The sequence below is a fragment of the Oncorhynchus gorbuscha genome, unplaced genomic scaffold, assembly GCF_021184085.1.
Source record: "Oncorhynchus gorbuscha isolate QuinsamMale2020 ecotype Even-year unplaced genomic scaffold, OgorEven_v1.0 Un_scaffold_5814, whole genome shotgun sequence".
NCBI lineage: Eukaryota > Metazoa > Chordata > Actinopteri > Salmoniformes > Salmonidae > Oncorhynchus > Oncorhynchus gorbuscha.
In genome coordinates this window covers 2659-24147 of record NW_025749538.1, presented here as the reverse complement: position 1 = coordinate 24147, position 21489 = coordinate 2659, and the positions used below count along the sequence as shown (strand labels likewise).

The following is a 21489-nucleotide window of genomic DNA, read 5'->3' as shown; positions in this document are numbered from 1 at the left end:
CAGAGAGATGATTCTGAAAGTAACTCATGTGTTGTCGAAGTAACTGTAATAATAGAACCCAATTTGAAAAAGTAACATGTTGCTTTACTCTGTTACTCATAAAAGTAATCTGATTACGTAACGTGTTACTTTTGTAACACTGGTTAGGAATCTCCCTCCCTCCCAGATAGAATACGTAGGTCCTCCACTTCCTCCTCTTGAGGAAGAGCAGACGGACCAGACCAACGGACAGTATCAACCTGGCCTGTGGAGCAGGGTCTTCACTGTTAAATGATGATCGGTGGTTAGGGAGAAATGCCTCCTCTCCTCCCTCTGGTGAATCTCTTTCTGGGTCTTTGGCCTTGTGACAGTAAGACTGTATCCTTTTGACTGTTAAACACTCTGTCTACATATTGATAATGTCTGGTTGGCTGGGCCCTGTTTCTGCTCCTCCCCCTAACCCCTGGTCCCTGTTTCTGCTCCTCCCCTAACCCCTGGTCCCTGTTTCTGCTCCTCCCCCTAACCCCTGGGCCCTGTTTCTGCTCCTCCCCTAACCCCTGGTCCCTGTTTCTGCTCCTCCCCTAACCCCTGGGCCCTGTTTCTGCTCCTCCCCCTAACCCCTGGGCCCTGTTTCAGCTCCTCCCACTAACCCCTGGGCCCTGTTTCTGCTCCTCCCCTAACCCCCTGGGCCCTGTTTCAGCTCCTCCCCCTAACCCCCTGGGCCCTGTTTCAGCTCCTCCCCCAGTTACGTTATGTTGTTGAACGATGCAGATAGACTACAGCTGATGTTATTCTGTGTACTAGATGCTCTACATCATACTGCTCCTTATGTGTATGACCTCTGCCCCCGGGTACACTGAAATTTGTTCGTTTTGGGGGAGTTTTCCTTTATCTCTTTGGTATTTGTTTCATTAGTTCATTGTTGTTCATAGCTGACAAGCAAAACATTTTGGGACTACAATGAACTGAAAACAAATACAAAATATATTTTGGGTGTAGTTTAACTAATCAGATCAAGGCACTTAACATGGTGCTTGTGCAGTAATATGCTAATTATATGCAGATCAGTGGATCCCAATCAGGTGGCAGCACACCTTCACAAATTTAAATATCTCGGAGAGCACACCCCCTTTTATTTTTACCAAGTTAATAAACGTATAATTTCTTGATCTTAAATAAGATTCCCCATTTAAAGCAACAAAAAAAACATAGGCTATGTATATTAAAAATACTGTTTATAATTATATATATATTTCGTGCCTTCAAGTGTAAAACGATGTATACTGACAAACCTACAGAGGCATGAGTCAGATGACATAATATGTACATTATCGTACCATATTTCTACATTCAGTCCACTGGAGCCGTTTCAATAGTGTGGATGTTTCTAGTGGTGGTTTATGTATGCAAGTTCCCCTTTAACACGGTATCACCCGTTGGATCTGTGAGAGACTGTAACAGCATTATAATGAGTCCCGTCTGATGCTCCCTCCTTCCCGAACTAGAAGAACAAACACAAGGATTAATAACGGAGGCATTATCAGTGACAAGATGTCTGCATCTCTAGATCTATACGCTAGTTTCTCTTTGACACCATCGCAGCGGTCATAGTTCACTTCTCGTCAGCATTTCATGTCTTAGTGTCTTCGTTTCTATTTGCTTCAGCTTTCCTGTTTCACATAACATTTATCACCCTTATTTAGTTCCATACACAACCAATGCAAGGAAGCTGGCTAGTTGTTAGTAGCTTGAGCTCCTTCATCAGTATTTGAGATGCTCAGAGAGAACATTCTCCATGTCTGCTGCCATTTCACTGGCCATAGCATCTATGGCCAAACATCTATATAGATCTCTGCTCCAGTAACTGGCTGTGGTTTCCATATCTCTGCTCCAGTAACTGTCTGTGGTTTCATACCTCTGCTCCAGTAACTGGCTGTGGTTTCATACCTCTGCTCCAGTAACTGGCTGTGGTTTCATACCCTGCTCCAGTAACTGGCTGTGGTTTCATACCTCTGCTCAGTAACTGGCTGTGGTTTCATACCTCTGCTCCAGTAACTGGCTGTGGTTTCATACCTCTGCTCCAGTAACTGTCTGTGGTTTCTTCCTCTTGCTCAGTAACTGGCTTTTTCATGCGACACCTATCAGACTTCATACCAAGTCTAATGCCAAGTCTAGAGCTCCCAGCTCATTGGTTGAGATGCTCAAAGAGAACATTCTCCATGTAGTGCAGGTCCACCCCTTTGATTGCACTTGCTTTTTCTATATAACGTTACAATGCCTTCTATATAATGTTACAATACTTTCTATATAATGTTAAAATGCCATCAACAACGTTAAAATGCCTTCTATATAACGTTACAATGCCATAATGGGACATAGTGTCTACTGGCTCAATATCTCCACACAGAGAGCCAGCTAGGTGGATGACATTACAATGCCATGGGACCTGCTGCACAGCATTACAGAGCCTTAACCCATCTACAGAAGGCAGCAGCTGTTAGAGCCACTGGCCACAACCCCCCGCTGATCCATCTGTCCATCAATCTATCTATCCAAAAGTATGTGGACACCCTTTCAAATTAGTGGTTCTATTTCAACCACACCCTTTGCTGACAGGTGTAAAATAAAATCGAGCACACGGCCATGCAATCTGTCCATAGACAGACATTGGCAGTAGAATGGAGAGCTCAGTGACCTTAAACCTGTCACCGTCATAGGAAGCCACCTTTCCAACAAGTCAGTTTGTCAAATTTATGCCCTGCTAGAGCTGCCCCCAGTCATCTGTAAGTGCTGTTATTGTGAAATGGAAACATCTAGGAGCAGCAACGGCTTAGCCGCGAAGTATTAGGCAACACCAGCTCACAGAACCGGACCGCCAAGTGCTGAAACGCATAAAGATCATCTGTCCCCGGTTGCAACACTCACTACCGAGTTCCAAACTGCCTCTGGAAGCAACACTTACTACCGAGTTCCAAACTGCCTCTGGAAGCAATACTCACTACCGAGTTCCAAACTGCCTCTGGAAGCAACACTCACTACCGAGTTCCAAACTGCCTCTGGAAGCAACACTTACTACCGAGTTCCAAACTGCCTCTGGAAGCAACGTCAGCACAAGAACTGTTCATCGGGAGCTTCATGAAATGGGTTTCCATGTCCGAGCAGCCGCACACAAGCCTAAGATCACCATGTGTAATAACGGCTGGAGGGGTGTAAAGCTCGCCGCCATTTGAATCTGGAGCAGTGGAAATGCATTTTCTTGGGTGATGAATCATGCTTCACCATCCGGCAGTCCGACGGACTAAAACCTGACTGGCCGGCACAGAGCCCTGACCTCAACCCCATCGAACACCTTTGGGATGAATTGGAAGGCCGACTGTTAGCCAGGACTAATCGCCCAACATCAGTGCCCGACCTCACTAATACTGTTGTGGCTGAATGGAAGCAAGTCCCGCAGCAATGTTCCAACCTCTGGTGGGAAGCCTTCCCAGAAGAGTGGAGGCTGTTATAGCAGCAATGTTCCAACATCTAGTAGAAAGCCTTCCTAAAGAGTGGAGGCTGTTATAGCAGCAATGTTCCTACATCTAGTGAAAGCCTTCCCAGAAGAGGGGAGGCTGTTATAGCAGCATTGTTCCAACATCTAGTGGAAAGCCTTCCCAGAAGAGTGGAGGCTCTTATAGCAGCAATGTTCCAACATCTAGTGGAAAGCCTTCCCAGAAGAGTGGAGGCTGTTATAGCAGCAATGTTCCAACATCTAGTGGAAAGCCTTCCCAGAAGAGGAGGCTGTTATAGCAGCAATGTTCCCACATCTAGTAGAAAGCCTTCCCAGAAGAGTGGAGGCTGTTATAGCAGCATTGTTCCAACATCTAGTGGAAAGCCTTCCCAGAAGAGTGGAGGCTGTTATAGCAGCAATGTTCCAACATCTAGTGGAAAGCCTTCCCAGAAGAGTGGAGGCTGTTATAGCAGCAATGTTCCAACATCTAGTGGAAAGCCTTCCCAGAAGAGTGGAGGCTGTTATAGCAGCAATGTTCCAACATCTAGTGGAAAGCCTTCCCAGAAGAGTGGAGGCTGTTATAGCAGCAAAGCGGGGACCAAATCAATATTAATGCCTACGATTTTGGAATGAGATGTTTGACAAGCAGGTGTCCACATGCTTTTGGCCAAGTAATGTATCTATCTCTATTGATCTACCCTATGCTTACCTACCTATCCTCAAACCTATCCTCAACCTACCTAGTAAGATGTAAGCTTGTATCGATCTGCTTCAGAGTCTGAGTCGGTCCGTGTTGCAAACCTGTCTGGTTCTTTGTGCCTTTCTTCTTAACGGGCTTGAACTCCAAAATGTTTTGTGCAGCTTTGTTTAGCTGGGGGTCCGTTGTGATTGCAGTATATTCTTTATGTTAAGGGAAGGTTTTTCATAAGTCTCACTGAGTATGTTGTACTTTTTAAGATTAGTTATGGTTCTGTTGCCGAAGCTTTGTGATTGTGATTCTGTACTGAAAAAGATGAATTCTATTGTTTGCTTTACTTTAACCTCTGCCCTGCTCTTTACCTTGGTCTGGGTGGGGTGTCTCCACCCCGTTCTTTACCTTGGTCTGGGTGGGGTGTCTCCACCTTGGTCTGGGTGGGGTGTCTCCACCCTGTTCTTTACCTTGGTCTGGGTGGGGTGTCTCCACCTTGGTCTGGGTGGGGTGTCTCCACCCTGTTCTTTACCTTGGCCTGGGTGGGGTGTCTCCACCTTGGTCTGGGTGGGGTGTCTCCACCCTGTTCTTTACCTTGGTCTGGGTGGGGTGTCTCCACCTTGGTCTGGGTGGGGTGTCTCCACCTTGGTCTGGGTGGGGTGTCTCCACCCTGTTTTTTACTTTGGTCTGGGTGGGGTGTCTCCACCTTGGTCTGGGTGGGGTGTCTCCACCTTGGTCTGGGTGGGGTGTCTCCACCTTGGTCTGGGTGGGGTGTCTCCACCTTGGTCTGGGTGGGGTGTCTCCACCTTGGTCTGGGTGGGGTGTCTCCACCCTGTTCTTTACCTTGGTCTGGGTGGGGTGTCTCCACCCTGTTCTTTACCTTGGCCTGGGTGGGGTGTCTCCACCCTGTTCTTTACCTTGGCCTGGGTGGGGTGTCTCCACCTTGGTCTGGGTGGGGTGTCTCCACCCTGTTCTTTACCTTGGTCTGGGTGGGGTGTCTCCACCTTGGTCTGGGTGGGGTGTCTCCACCCTGTTCTTTACCTTGGCCTGGGTGGGGTGTCTCCACCCTGTTCTTTACCTTGGTCTGGGTGGGGTGTCTCCACCTTGGTCTGGATGGGGTGTCTCCACCCTGTTTTTTACCTTGGTCTGGGTGGGGTGTCTCCACCCTGTTCTTTACCTTGGTCTGGGTGGGGTGTCTCCACCTTGGTCTGGGTGGGGTGTCTCCACCCTGTTCTTTACCTTGGTCTGGGTGGGGTGTCTCCACCTTGGTCTGGGTGGGGTGTCTCCACCCTGTTCTTTACCTTGGTCTGGGTGGGGTGTCTCCACCTGGTCTGGGTGGGGTGTCTCCACCCTGTTCTTACCTTGGTCTGGGTGGGGTGTCTCCACCTGGTCTGGGTGGGGTGTCTCCACCCTGTTCTTTACCTTGGTCTGGGTGGGGTGTCTCCACCTTGGTCTGGGTGGGGTGTCTCCACCCTGTTCTTTACCTTGGTCTGGGTGGGGTGTCTCCACCTTGGTCTGGGTGGGGTGTCTCCACCCTGTTCTTTACCTTGGTCTGGGTGGGGTGTCTCCACCTTGGTCTGGGTGGGGTGTCTCCACCCTGTTCTTTACCTTGGTCTGGGTGGGGTGTCTCCACCTTGGTCTGGGTGGGGTGTCTCCACCTTGGTCTGGGTGGGGTGTCTCCACCCTGTTCTTTACCTTGGTCTGGGTGGGGTGTCTCCACCTTGGTCTGGGTGGGGTGTCTCCACCCTGTTCTTTACCTTGGTCTGGGTGGGGTGTCTCCACCTTGGTCTGGGTGGGGTGTCTCCACCCTGTTCTTTACCTTGGTCTGGGTGGGGTGTCTCCACCTTGGTCTGGGTGGGGTGTCTCCACCCTGTTCTTTACCTTGGTCTGGGTGGGGTGTCTCCACCTTGGTCTGGGTGGGTGTCTCCACCCTGTTCTTTACCTTGGTCTGGGTGGGGTGTCTCCACCTTGGTCTGGGTGGGGTGTCTCCACCCTGTTCTTTACCTTGGTCTGGGTGGGGTGTCTCCACCTTGGTCTGGGTGGGGTGTCTCCACCTTGGTCTGGGTGGGGTGTCTCCACCTTGGTCTGGGTGGGGTGTCTCCACCCTGTTCTTTACCTTGGTCTGGGTGGGGTGTCTCCACCTTGGTCTGGGTGGGGTGTCTCCACCCTGTTCTTTACCTTGGTCTGGGTGGGGTGTCTCCACCTTGGTCTGGGTGGGGTGTCTCCACCCTGTTCTTTACCTTGGTCTGGGTGGGGTGTCTCCACCTTGGTCTGGGTGGGGTGTCTCCACCCTGTTCTTTACTTTGGTCTGGGTGGGGTGTCTCCACCTTGGTCTGGGTGGGGTGTCTCCACCCTGTTCTTTACCTTGGTCTGGGTGGGGTGTCTCCACCCTGTTCTTTACTTTGGTCTGGGTGGGGTGTCTCCACCCTGTTCTTTACCTTGGTCTGGGTGGGGTGTCTCCACCTTGGTCTGGGTGGGGTGTCTCCACCCTGTTCTTTACCTTGGTCTGGGTGGGGTGTCTCCACCCCATTCTTTTTGCCTTTTATTTATTTCTTTTTTTTAATGTTTTGTGCAAAAAATATTTTTTATTGTAAAATGAATGTAATGTTTCTATCTAATATTAATCTTGAATAAGACTTGTTGCCATGAATTGAAATACTCTTATGTTTTGAACAGTAGAAAATCTTTCATTCACGCTAAAAATAAAAAATATTAAGTTTCATGTATTTTCGGTTGGCTGTGTTTTTGAGGTTAGCATCAGTAACTCAACCAGGCAGAAGTTTAAACCAACCCTTCAAGGTCTGTTTTTGAGGGTAGTATCGGTAACTAAACCAGGTTATGGTAGGGAGAGGTTTAAACCAACCCTTCAAGGTCTGTTTTTGAGGGTAGTATCGGTAACTAAACCAGGTTATGGTAGGGAGAGGTTTAAACCAACCCTTCAAGGTCTGTTTTTGAGGGTAGTATTGGTAACTAAACCAGGCAGAAGTTTAAACCCTTCAAGGTCTGAGAATATTGCCGTCTGTCATGCCGGAGAACAAACCATTTCTGCTAATGTTGAAGATGACTGCCATTTATTAAAAAACAATATCAATCTTGTTATTTTGCATCTTTGCCATGTAACCTATGAAATAAATACACTGTATCCTATGTGTCTTGGGGGTCTTCTTTGGAAACAAACACAATTCAGTCCTCGGCTTCTGGTCCCTGGTCAAAAGGCTGCTGTTTAGGAAGCAACCCCAGAATGAGAGGATTTGTGATTCTCTCGCGATGTGACATGATCAGAGCCTTTTCATTTGAATCAGAGGATAGTACGGCTACATGGGATGTTCCCAATGCAGTGGTTATGAATGGAGTATGTTATTGAGTTGTATCCCCTTTGCCCTCAGAACAGCCTCAATTCGTCAGGGTATGGGACTCTACAAGGTCTCTAAAGCTTCCCACAGGGATGCTGGCCCATGTTGACTCCAATGCTTCCCACAGTTGTCAAGTTGGCTGGATGTCCTTTGGGTGGTGGACCATTCTTGATACACACAGGAAACTGTTAAGAATGAAAAACTTCTACCATAACCCCGTTTAATGACACTTAAATGTTTTTTTGCCCATTCATCCTCTGAATGCCACACATACACAATCCATGTTAAGGCTTAAAAATCCTTCTTTAACCTGTGTCCTCACCTTCAAATGTATTCATAAAGCCCTTCTTACATCAGCTGATATCTCAAAGTGCTGTACAGACACCCAGCCTAAAACCCCAAACAGCAAGCAATGCAGGTGTAGAAGCATGGTGGCTAGGAAAAACTCCCTAGAAAGGCCAAAACCTAGGAAGAAACCTAGAGTGGAACCAGGCCATGTGGGGTGGCCAGTCCTCTTCTGGCTGTGCCGGGTGGAGATTATAACAGAACATGGCCAAGATGTTCAAATGTTAATAGATGACCAGCAGGGTCAAATAATAATCACAGTAATTGTTGAGGGTGCAGCAAGTCAGCACCTCAGGATTAAATGTCAGTTGGCTTTTCATCGCCGATCATTCAGAGTATCTCTACCACTCCTGCTGTCTCTAGAGAGTTGAAAACAGCAGGTCTGGGACAGGTAGCATGTCCTTTGAACAGGTCAGGGGTCCATAGCCGCAGGCAGAACAGTTGAAACTGGAGCAGCAGCACGACCAGGTGGACTGTGGACAGCAAGGAGCCATCAGGCCAGGTAGTCCTGAGGCATGGTCCTCCGGGAGAAAGAGGGAGAGAATTAGAGAGAGCATACTTAAATTCACACAGGACACCGGATAAGACAGAAGTCCTCCAGATTTAACAGACTGACCCTAGCCCCCCGACACATAAACTACTGCAGAATAAATACTGGAGGCTGAGACAGGAGGGGTCTGGAGGCACTGTGGCCCCGTCCGACGATACCCCCGGACAGGGCCAAACAGGCAGGATATAACCCCACCTACTTTGCCAAAGGACAGCCCCCCACACCACGAGAGGAATATCTAATTAATCTACACTGATTGAAGTGGATTTAACAAGTGACATCGATAAGGGATCGTAACTTTCACCTGGTCAGTGGAAGGAGTGTTCCTAATGTTTTGTTCACTCCGTTTACTACGACTACTGTACCACAATGTAATGACAATTACATTCACCAAACTGATCCCGTTATTGACATGTCCGCCTCTCAGCAGATTGGACATACGTAGGGCAGACGACCTGGCTGAAAGTCTGTCTCTGTGAGTTGTGAAATCTCATCCTTGAAGCTGTTCTATGACGCCCCCCCCCTACTGAAGGCTGTTCCTTGATGTTGCTGTAGATGATCACTGTTTACACTTGGGCATGTAGCTCTTTTCAAGGCTCTTGGTTGGCAAGGTAACAGGCAATGTGTACTCTACATTTACATTTAAGTCATTTAGCAGACGCTCTTATCCAGAGCGACCAGCTTTCAGAAGAGTGAATCGGGGAAAACAAGACCGGAAAGGAAGAGGAGGGAGGGAAGGGAGGATGGTCACTCTGACCTGAGTGAATGGGAAGAATAAGACAGGAAAGGAAGAGAAGACGGGAGATGGTTGGTAGCAACACAACATGACGACAACATGGTAGCAATACAACATGACAACAACATGGTAGCAATACAACATGACAACAACATGGTAGCAACACAACATGACAACAACATGGTAGCAACACAACATGACAACAACATGGTAGCAATACAACATGACAACAACATGGTAGCAACACAACATGACAACATAATAATAATAATATAATATATGCCATTTAGCAGACGCTTTTATCCAAAGCGACTTACAGTCATGTGTGCATACATTCTACGTATGGGTGGTCCCGGGAATCGAACCCACTACCCTGGCGTTACAAATGGTAGCAACACAACATGACAACAACATGGTAGCAATACAACATGACAACAACATGGTAGCAATACAACATGACAACATGGTAGCAACACAACATGACAACAACATGGTAGCAATACAACATGACAACAACATGGTAGCAACACAACATGACAACATGGTAGCAATACAACATGACAACAACATGGTAGCAACACAACATGACAACAACATGGTAGCAATACAACATGACAACAGCATGGTAGCAATACAACATGACAACAACATGGTAGCAACACAACATGACAACAACATGGTAGCAATACAACATGACAACAACATGGTAGCAATACAACATGACAACAACATGGTAGCAACACAACATGACAACAACATGGTAGCAATACAACATGACAACAACATGGTAGCAATACAACATGACAACAACATGGTAGCAATACAACATGACAACAACATGGTAGCAACACAACATAACAACAACATGGTAGCAATACAACATGACAACAACATGGTAGCAACACAACATGACAACAACATGGTAGCAATACAACATGACAACAACATGGTAGCAATACAACATGACAACAACATGGTAGCAATACAACATGACAACAACATGGTAGCAACACAACATAACAACAACATGGTAGCAATACAACATGACAACAACATGGTAGCAACACAACATGACAACACAGCATGGTAGCAACACAACATGACAACAACATGGTAGCAACACAACATGACAACAACATGGTAGCAATACAACATGACAACAACATGGTAGCAATACAACATGGTAGCAATACAAGAGATGGATGCCAATGGTATTGGTTATAGTGAAAGGCCAGTTTTAGTCACAGGCTGCAGTGGAGACTAGGTGATGTTGTGGTCTCTGATCCTACTCCCCACGAGATTTTTATATTGTAATATCTTTCCTGTTCAAATAAAATACCATTTTGAGCAATGAGAATATGTCTACTTGTTCATTGTATAAGGCTGTTACAGCTGTATTATGATCATGTAATAGTGTAATGTAACTGAACTGAAAACTATCTGAGGTGGATGGGTAAAATGAATGTGAATTTGCATCGTGCCACTTCTGGTGAGTCACTGTCAAGACACCGGCAGTGTCTCCTCAGTTATGGCAGAAGAAATCAGCCCGAGTCGATTCTGGACAGTCGTTCAATATTACGTACGATTGAGCCAAATCCTCATTGCTCGCTGGCATTTGGCCAACCCACATTTAATGCAAATGTCACTTAAACATGAACAAAATAGGAATCGATGTTTTTTAGGTTTTTTTTATAGGGGAGGATCAGCTTAATATTTCAGAAAGATTGTTGCTTCCATCAATATAATTGTCTGCATCATTTCCAATCCCCCACATATTTTTTGGTAAATATATATATATATATATGTACATACATAAACATTCATACATATACTGTATACATACACATACCCATATACACATATATACATACACATACCCATATACATACACATACCCATATACACATATATACATACACATACCTATATACACATACCCATATACACATATATACATACACATACCTATATACACATATATACATACACATACCCATATACACATATATACATACACATACCCATATACACATATATACATACACATACCTATATACACATACCCATATACACATATATACATACACATACCTATATACACATATATACATATACACATATATACATACACATATATACATATACACATATATACATACACATACCTATATACACATATATACATACACATACCTATATACACATACCCATATACACATATATACATACACATACCTATATACACATATATACATACACATACCTATATACACATATATACATACACATACCTATATACACATAGTGGGTTCGATCCCCGGGACCACCCATACGTAGAATGTATGCACACATGACTGTAAGTCGCTTTGGATAAAAGCGTCTGCTAAATGGCATATATTATTATTATTATTATTATTACATACCCATATACACATATATACATACACATACCCATATACACATATATACATACACATACCTATATACACATATATACATACACATACCTATACACACATATATACATACAAATACCTATATACACATATATACATACACATACCTATATACACATATTTACATTTACATTTACATATTTACACATATATCCAGAGCACATACTTACAAATTGGTGCATTCACCTTTATGACATCCAGTGGGACAGTCACTTAACAATAGTGCATCTAAAACTTAGGGGGTGGGGTGAGTTTGATTACTTAACCCATCCTAGGTATTCCTAAAGAGGTGGGGTTTCAGGTGTTCTCCAGAAGGTGGTGTCATTGACTTGTCCTGATTGAGGGAGTTTGTACTTAGGGGCCAGGGCAGCGAACAGTTTTGACTGGGTGAGCGGGAGCTTACTTCCTCAGTGGTAGGGAGGCGACAGGCCAGAGGTGGATGAACGAGTTTAGTTTGGGTTAGGGTTATAGTGCCTGGAGGTTGAGGGTTATACAGTGACAAGTTATGGTCTTGTAGGGTTAGGGTTATAGTGACAGTGGTTAGGGTTAACGGAGGAGCGGGGTTATAGTGACAGAACTTGGGAAGGTTAACAGTGACAGGGTTGCGGGTTATAGTGACAGAGTTGAAGGGTTATAATGACAGGCAGGGTTAGCCCAGCCAACAGCGGTGCAGTTATAGTGACCAGACGGGAGATGACAAGTGCCTGGGTTAGACCTGACAGGATTAGGGTTATAGTGACAGGATTAGGGTGTTGTGAGCATGAACCTACAGGAACGGGACCGGTTATGGTTATAGAGAACGACAGGGTTAGTTGTAGTGATCAGGGTTCAGGGTTGGCGACAGGGAGGGTTATAGTGATAGTCGGTGATGGCTTATCATGTGAACGGGCAGTCCTTCCCGGGAGGAAGAGCACATGGTTTGCCGAGGTTCAGCTGACAGTGGTTATCCGTTATCCACACTGATATGTTGCCAGACATGCAGAGATGCGATTCGGGTCATCAGAAGGGGGAAAGGAGAAGATTAATTGTGTATAGTCTGACATAGCAATGATAAGAGTGACATGGTTAGGTTATAGTGACCAAGGTTAGGTGTTATAGTGACAATGGAGAAGGCCATAGTGACAGAGTTGGGGGACATGGTGAGAGCGGTTAGGGGTTATAGTGACCTGGGTTAGGGCGACCTGTCAGGGTAGGACGCAATATAGTGTGGGCCGGCCGGAGATGCCCAACTCGGAGAGGGTTAGAGGAGGATCTGATGGTTATAGTTACAAGGTTAGCCGTTATAGATGAAGGATGAGAGCAGAGGAGAGAGGTTAGGGTTATAGTGACAGGTTAGGGGTTATAGTGATACAGAGGTTAGAGGTTATAGTGAATATACATAAACATACCTATATACACATATATACATACACATACCCATACACATACCTATATACACATATATACATAGACATACCCATATACACATATATATATACATACACATACCTATATACACATACCTATATACACATACCTATATACACATATATACATACACATACCCATACACATACCTATATACCCATATACACATATATACATACACATACCTATATATACATACACATACCTATATACACATATATACATACACATACCTATATAGACATATATACATACCCATACACATACCTATATACACATATATACATACACATACCCATATACACATATATACATACACATACCCATATACACATATATATACATACACATACCTATAGACACATACCCATATACACATATATACATACACATACCTATAGACACATACCTATATACACATATATACATACACATACCCATACACATACCTATATACACATATATACATACACATACCTATATACACATATATACATACACATACCCATATACATACACATACCTATAGACACATATACACATACCTATATACACATATATACATACCCATATATACATACACATACCTATAGACACATATATACATACACATACCTATATACACATATATACATACACATACCTATATACACATATATACATACACATACCCATATACACAGATATACATACACATACCCATATACATACACATACCTATAGACACATATACACATACACATACCTATATACACATATATACATACACATACCCATATATACATATATACATACACATACCCATATATACATACACATACCTATAGACACATATATACATACACATACCTATATACACATATATACATACCCATATATACATACACATACCTATAGACACATATACACATACACATATCTATATACACACATACACATACCTATATACACATATATACATACACATACCCATATACATACACATACCTATAGACACATATACACATACACATACCTATATACACATATACACATACACATACCTATATACACATATATACATACACATACCTATATACACATATATACATACACATACCTATAGACACCTATACATACACATACCTATATACACATATATACATACACATACCCATATACATACACATACCTATAGACACATATATACATACACATACCTATATACACATATATATATACACATATATACATACACATACCCATATACATACACATACCCATATACATACACATACCTATAGACACATATATACATACACATACCTATATACACATATATACATACACATATATACATACACATACCTATATACACATATATACATACACATACCTATATACACATATATACATACACATACCTATATACATACACATACCTATATAGACATATATACATACACATACCTATATACACATATATACATACACATACCTATATACACATATATACATACACATACATATATACACATATATACATACACATACATATATACACATATATACATACACATACCCATATACACATACCTATACACATATATACATACACATACCTATATACATACACATACCTATATAGACATATATACATACACATACCTATATACACATATATACATACACATACCTATATACACATATATACATACACATACATATATACACATATATACATACACATACCTATATACACATATATACATACACATACATATATACACATATATACATACACATATATACATACTGTCACGTTCTGACCTTTATGTCCTTTGTTTTGTCATTATTTAGTATGGTCAGGGCGTGAGTTGGGGTGGGCAGTCTATGTTTGTTTTTCTATGTTTTGGGGTATTTCTATGTTTCGGCCTAGTATGGTTCTCAATCAGAGGCAGGTGTCATTAGTTGTCTCTGATTGAGAATCATACTTAGGGAGCCTGGGTTTCACTGTGTGTTTGTGGGTGATTGTTCCTGTCTCTGTGTTTTGCACCAGATAGGACTGTTTTTGGTTTTCCACGTTTATTGTTTTGTAGTGTTCATGTTTATCTGTTTTTATTAAACATGAATCAATATAACCACGCTGCGTTTTGGTCTTCCTCTACTTCACCACAGGAAAACCCTTACACATACACATACCTATATACACATATATACATACACATATATACTGTATACATACACATAACTATATACACATATATACATACACATACCTATATACACATATATACATACACATACCTATATACACCTATATACATACACATACCTATATACACATATATACATACACATACCTATATACACATATATACATACACATACCTATATACACATATATACATACACATATATACATACACATACCTATATACACATATATACATACACATACCCTATACACATATACCATATACATACACATACCTATATATACATACACATACCTATATACCTACATACACATACCTATATACACATATATACATACCCATATACACATACCTATATACACATATATACATACACATACCTATATACCTATATACACATACCTATATACACATATATACATACACATACCTATATACACATATATACACATATATACATACACATACCTATATACACATATATACATACACATACCTATATACACATATATACATATACATACCTATATACACATATATACATACACATACCTATATACCTATATACACATATATACATACACATACCTATATACCTATATACACATATATACATACACATACCTATATACACATATATACATACACATACCTATATACCTATATACACATATATACATACACATACCTATATACCTATATACACATATATACATACACATACCTATATACACATATATACATACACATACCTATATACACATATATATATACATATATACATACACATACCCATATACATACACATACCCATATACATACACATACCTATAGACACATATATACATACACATACCTATATACACATATATACATACACATACCTATATACACATATATACATACACATACCTATATACACATATATACATACACATACCTATATACATACACATACCTATATAGACATATATACATACACATACCTATATACACATATATACATACACATACCTATATACACATATATACATACACATACATATATACACATATATACATACACATACCCATATACACATATATACATACACATACCTATATACACATATATACATACACATACATATATACACATATATACATACACATATATACATACTGTCACGTTCTGATTTATGTCCTTTGTTTTGTCATTATACAGGGCTATAGTACTATGTTTGTTTTTCTATATATACATACAGGTGTCATACTCTGATATATACATAGGAGCATATTGTTCCTATACCAGATACTGTTTTTGGTTTTCCACGTTATTGTTTTGTATGTTCATGTTTATCATTAAACATGAATCAATATAACCACGCTACTTCACCACAGGAAAACCCTTACACATACACATACCTATATACACATATATACATACACATATATACTGTATACATACACATAACTATATACACATATATACATGCACATACCCATATACACATATATACATACACATACCTATATACACATATATACATACACATATATACATACACATACCTATATACACCTATATACATACACATACCTATATACACATATATACATACACATACCTATATACACATATATACATACACATACCTATATACACATATATACATACACATACCCATATACACATATACACATACCTATATACACATATATACATACACATACCTTTATACACATATACCATATACATACACATACCTATATATACATACACATACCTATATACCTACATACCTATATACACATATATACATACACATACCCATATACACATATACCATATACATACACATACCTATATATACATACACATACCTATATACCTATATACACATACCTATATACACATATATACATACACATACCTATATACACATATATACACATATATACATACACATACCTATATACACATATATACATACACATACCTATATACACATATATACATACACATACCTATATACACATATATACATACACATACCTATATACCTATATACACATATATACATACACATACCTATATACCTATATACACATATATACATACACATACCTATATACACATATATACATACACATACCTATATACCTATATACACATATATACATACACATACCTATATACACATATATACATACACATACCTATATACACATATATACATACACATACCTATATACACATATATACATACCCATATACACATATATACATACACATACACATACACATACCCATATACACATATATACATACCCATATACATACACATACCTATATACCCATATATACATACACATACCTATAGACATACATTTACATTTAAGTCATTTAGCAGACGTTCTTATCCAGAGCGACTTACAAATTGATGCATTCACCTTATGACATCCAGTGGAACAGTCACTTTACAATAGTGCATCTAAATCTTAAAGGGGGGGGGGTGAGAAGGATTTCTTATCCTATCCTAGGTATTCCTTAAAGAGGTGGGGTTTCAGGTGTCTCCGGAAGGTGGTGATTTACTCCGCTGTCCTGGCGTCGTGAGGGAGTTTGTTCCACTATTGGGGGGCCAGAGCAGGGAACAGTTTAGACTGGGCTGAGCGGGAACTGTACTTCCTCAGTGGTAGGGAAGCGAGCAGGCCAGAGGTGGATGAACGCAGTGCCCCCGCCCTTGTTTGGGTGTAGGGCCTGATCAGAGCCTGGAGGTACTGAGGTGCCGTTCCCCTCACAGCTCCGTAGGCAAGCACCATGGTCTTGTAGCGGATGCGAGCTTCAACTGGAAGCCAGTGGAGAGAGCGGAGGAGCGGGGTGATGTGAGAAAACTTGGGAAGGTTGAACACCAGACGGGCTGCGGCGTTCTGGATGAGTTGTAGGGGTTTAATGGCACAGGCAGGGAGCCCAGCCAACAGCGAGTTGCAGTAATCCAGACGGGAGATGACAAGTGCCTGGATTAGGACCTGCGCCGCTTCCTGTGTGAGGCAGGGTCGTACTCTGCGGATGTTGTAGAGCATGAACCTACAGGAACGGGCCACCGCCTTGATGTTAGTTGAGAACGACAGGGTGTTGTCCAGGATCACGCCAAGGTTCTTAGCACTCTGGGAGGAGGACACAATGGAGTTGTCAATCGTGATGGCGAGATCATGGAACGGGCAGTCCTTCCCCGGGAGGAAGAGCAGCTCCGTCTTGCCGAGGTTCAGCTTGAGGTGGTGATCCGTCATCCACACTGATATGTCTGCCAGACATGCAGAGATGCGATTCGCCACCTGGTCATCAGAAGGGGGAAAGGAGAAGATTAGTTGTGTGTCGTCTGCATAGCAATGATAGGAGAGACCATGTGAGGTTATGACAGAGACAAGTGACTTGGTGTATAGCGAGAATAGGAGAGGGCCTAGAACAGAGCCCTGGGGGAAACCAGTGGTGAGAGTGCGTGGTGAGGAGACAGATTCTCGCCACGTCACCTGGTAGGAGCGACCTGTCAGGTAGGACGCAATCCAAGCGTGGGCCGCGCCGGAGATGCCCAACTCGGAGAGGGTGGAGAGGAGGATCTGATGGTTCACAGTATCGAAGGCAGCCGATAGGTCTAGAAGGATGAGAGCAGAGGAGAGAGAGTTAGCTTTAGCGGTGCGGAGCGCCTCCGTGATACAGAGAAGAGCAGTCTCAGTTGAATGACTAGTCTTGAAACCTGACTGATTTGGATCAAGAAGGTCATTCTGAGAGAGATAGCGGGAGAGCTGGCCAAGGACGGCACGTTCAAGAGTTTTGGAGAGAAAAGAAAGAAGGGATACTGGTCTGTAGTTGTTGACATCGGAGGGATCGAGTGTAGGTTTTTTCAGAAGGGGTGCAACTCTCGCTCTCTTGAAGACGGAAGGGACGTAGCCAGCGGTCAGGGATGAGTTGATGAGCGAGGTGAGGTAAGGGAGAAGGTCTCTGGAAATGGTCTGGAGAAGAGAGGAGGGGATAGGGTCAAGCGGGCAGGTTGTTGGGCGGCCGGCCGTCACAAGACGCGAGATTTCATCTGGAGAGAGAGGGGAGAAAGAGGTCAGAGCACAGGGTAGGGCAGTGTGAGCAGAACCCGCGGTGTCGTTTGACTTAGCAAACGAGGATCGGATGTCGTCGACCTTCCTTTCAAAATGGTTGACGAAGTCATCTGCAGAGAGGGAGGAGGGGGGGGGATTCAGGAGGGAGGAGAAGGTGGCAAAGAGCTTCCTAGGGTTAGAGGCAGATGCTTGGAATTTAGAGTGGTATAAAGTGGCTTTAGCAGCAGAGACAGAGGAGGAAAATGTAGAGAGGAGGGAGTGAAAGGATGCCAGGTCCGCAGGGAGGCGAGTTTTCCTCCATTTCCGCTTGGCTGCCCGGAGCCCTGTTCTGTGAGCTCGCAATGAGTCGTCGAGCCACGGAGCGGGAGGGGAGGACCGAGCCGGCCTGGAGGATAGGGGGCATAGAGAGTCAAAGGATGCAGAAAGGGAGGAGAGGAGGGTTGAGGAGGCAGAATCAGGAGATAGGTTGGAGAAGGTTTGAGCAGAGGGAAGAGATGATAGGATGGAAGAGGAGAGAGTAGCGGGGGAGAGAGAGCGAAGGTTGGGATGGCGCGATACCATCCGAGTAGGGGCAGTGTGGGAAGTGTTGGATGAGAGCGAGAGGGAAAAGGATACAAGGTAGTGGTCGGAGACTTGGAGGGGAGTTGCAATGAGGTTAGTGGAAGAACAGCATCTAGTAAAGATGAGGTCGAGCGTATTGCCTGCCTTGTGAGTAGGGGGGGAAGGTGAGAGGGTGAGGTCAAAAGAGGAGAGGAGTGGAAAGAAGGAGGCAGAGAGGAATGAGTCAAAGGTAGACGTGGGGAGGTTAAAGTCGCCCAGAACTGTGAGAGGTGAGCCGTCCTCAGGAAAGGAGCTTATTAAGGCATCAAGCTCATTGATGAACTCTCCGAGGGAACCTGGAGGGCGATAAATGATAAGGATGTTAAGCTTGAAAGGGCTGGTAACTGTGACAGCATGGAATTCAAAGGAGGCGATAGACAGATGGGTAAGGGGAGAAAGAGAGAATGACCTTTGATCTAAATGGCTTTTATTTTATAGATGAGTACTGAATTGCACGTTCTCCAAAGGCACATTTAAAAGTGTCCCATACAATAATGGAATCTGCTGTACCTATGTTATGTCTGAAAAAGTCTGTTATAAATTCTTATATCCTAGTTCTAAACAATTTATCATCTAGTAGGCTTTGATTCAATTTCCAATATCCTTGCCCACGTGGAAATTCTGTAAGAGTAATATATATGTAAATTATGTGATGATCCGACCGCATTCTGTCCTCTATCAACACTTTTTAAACTTTTGATGCCAGAGAGAATGGTATAAGAAAGTAGTCAAGATGACTAGCTTGATTAAGCGTCCGCCATGTATGTCTCACTAGATCAGAGTATTTAAGTCTCCATATATCCTCTAATTCCAATATATCCATGACATTCATGATTTCCTTAGGTGTCTGAGGGTGATAGTTTGTTGTGATTTCCTTAGGTGCCTGAGGGTGATAGTTTGTTGTGATTTCCTTTCTGGTCCATAGAGGTACTTAAGATCGTATTAAAATCTCCCACCATAATAATAGAGTCTAGTGTTGCTTGTAGAGCTGATAGATTCTTATATATATTTTAGAAGCTTGGATCATCATTATTTGGACCATATAGGTTAATAAGCCATATCTGTTTATTGTCCAATAGCATATTTAAAATAATCCGTCTGCCAATTTGCACATTTCGATCAAAATTACTTTTAATTAATACCATCACATCAATGTTAATGCTTAGACAATCAATGGCATCAATAAATACAGACAACAACACCTTTCTTCTGTTACGTAGAGCACTTTTATTTTGCCGAAATTCCATGACCCGGAAGTAAAAATGTTGTGTTGCTGACGAGACGCTGGTGGAGATGCGGAAGTAGACGGTTATAACAATTAGCCACCTTGCTAGCTAATTATTTACTTAACTGAACATTTACTTGATAAAGACAACGATAAATAGGTCCTGAATTGAATGATATATCCTTTGATACGTATTTGTTGGTGAAACCTACATATTTCCTCGCTCAACCAGGAGGGAATTTGAAAACAATCGAACGTAAGTTAGTTTTGCTAAGCTACTAGCTAGTGTTATAACTGCTGGCACATCAATATTGACCCTGCAATTCATGTTTTTTCATTATAGATGATGGTGAAACATGTCCATCTAGCATAC

The 21489-nt window shown here is 42.3% G+C and overlaps 1 long non-coding RNA gene across 1 annotated transcript; it reads left to right on the top strand.

Moving 5' to 3' along the window:
- Positions 1-6630: 6630 nt before the first annotated feature.
- Positions 6631-7304, top strand: LOC124029226. Its single transcript, XR_006837743.1, has 2 exons — positions 6631-6936; positions 7009-7304. It is a non-coding gene; the product is annotated as an uncharacterized LOC124029226 (long non-coding RNA).
- The last annotated feature ends 14185 nt before the right edge of the window (positions 7305-21489 follow it).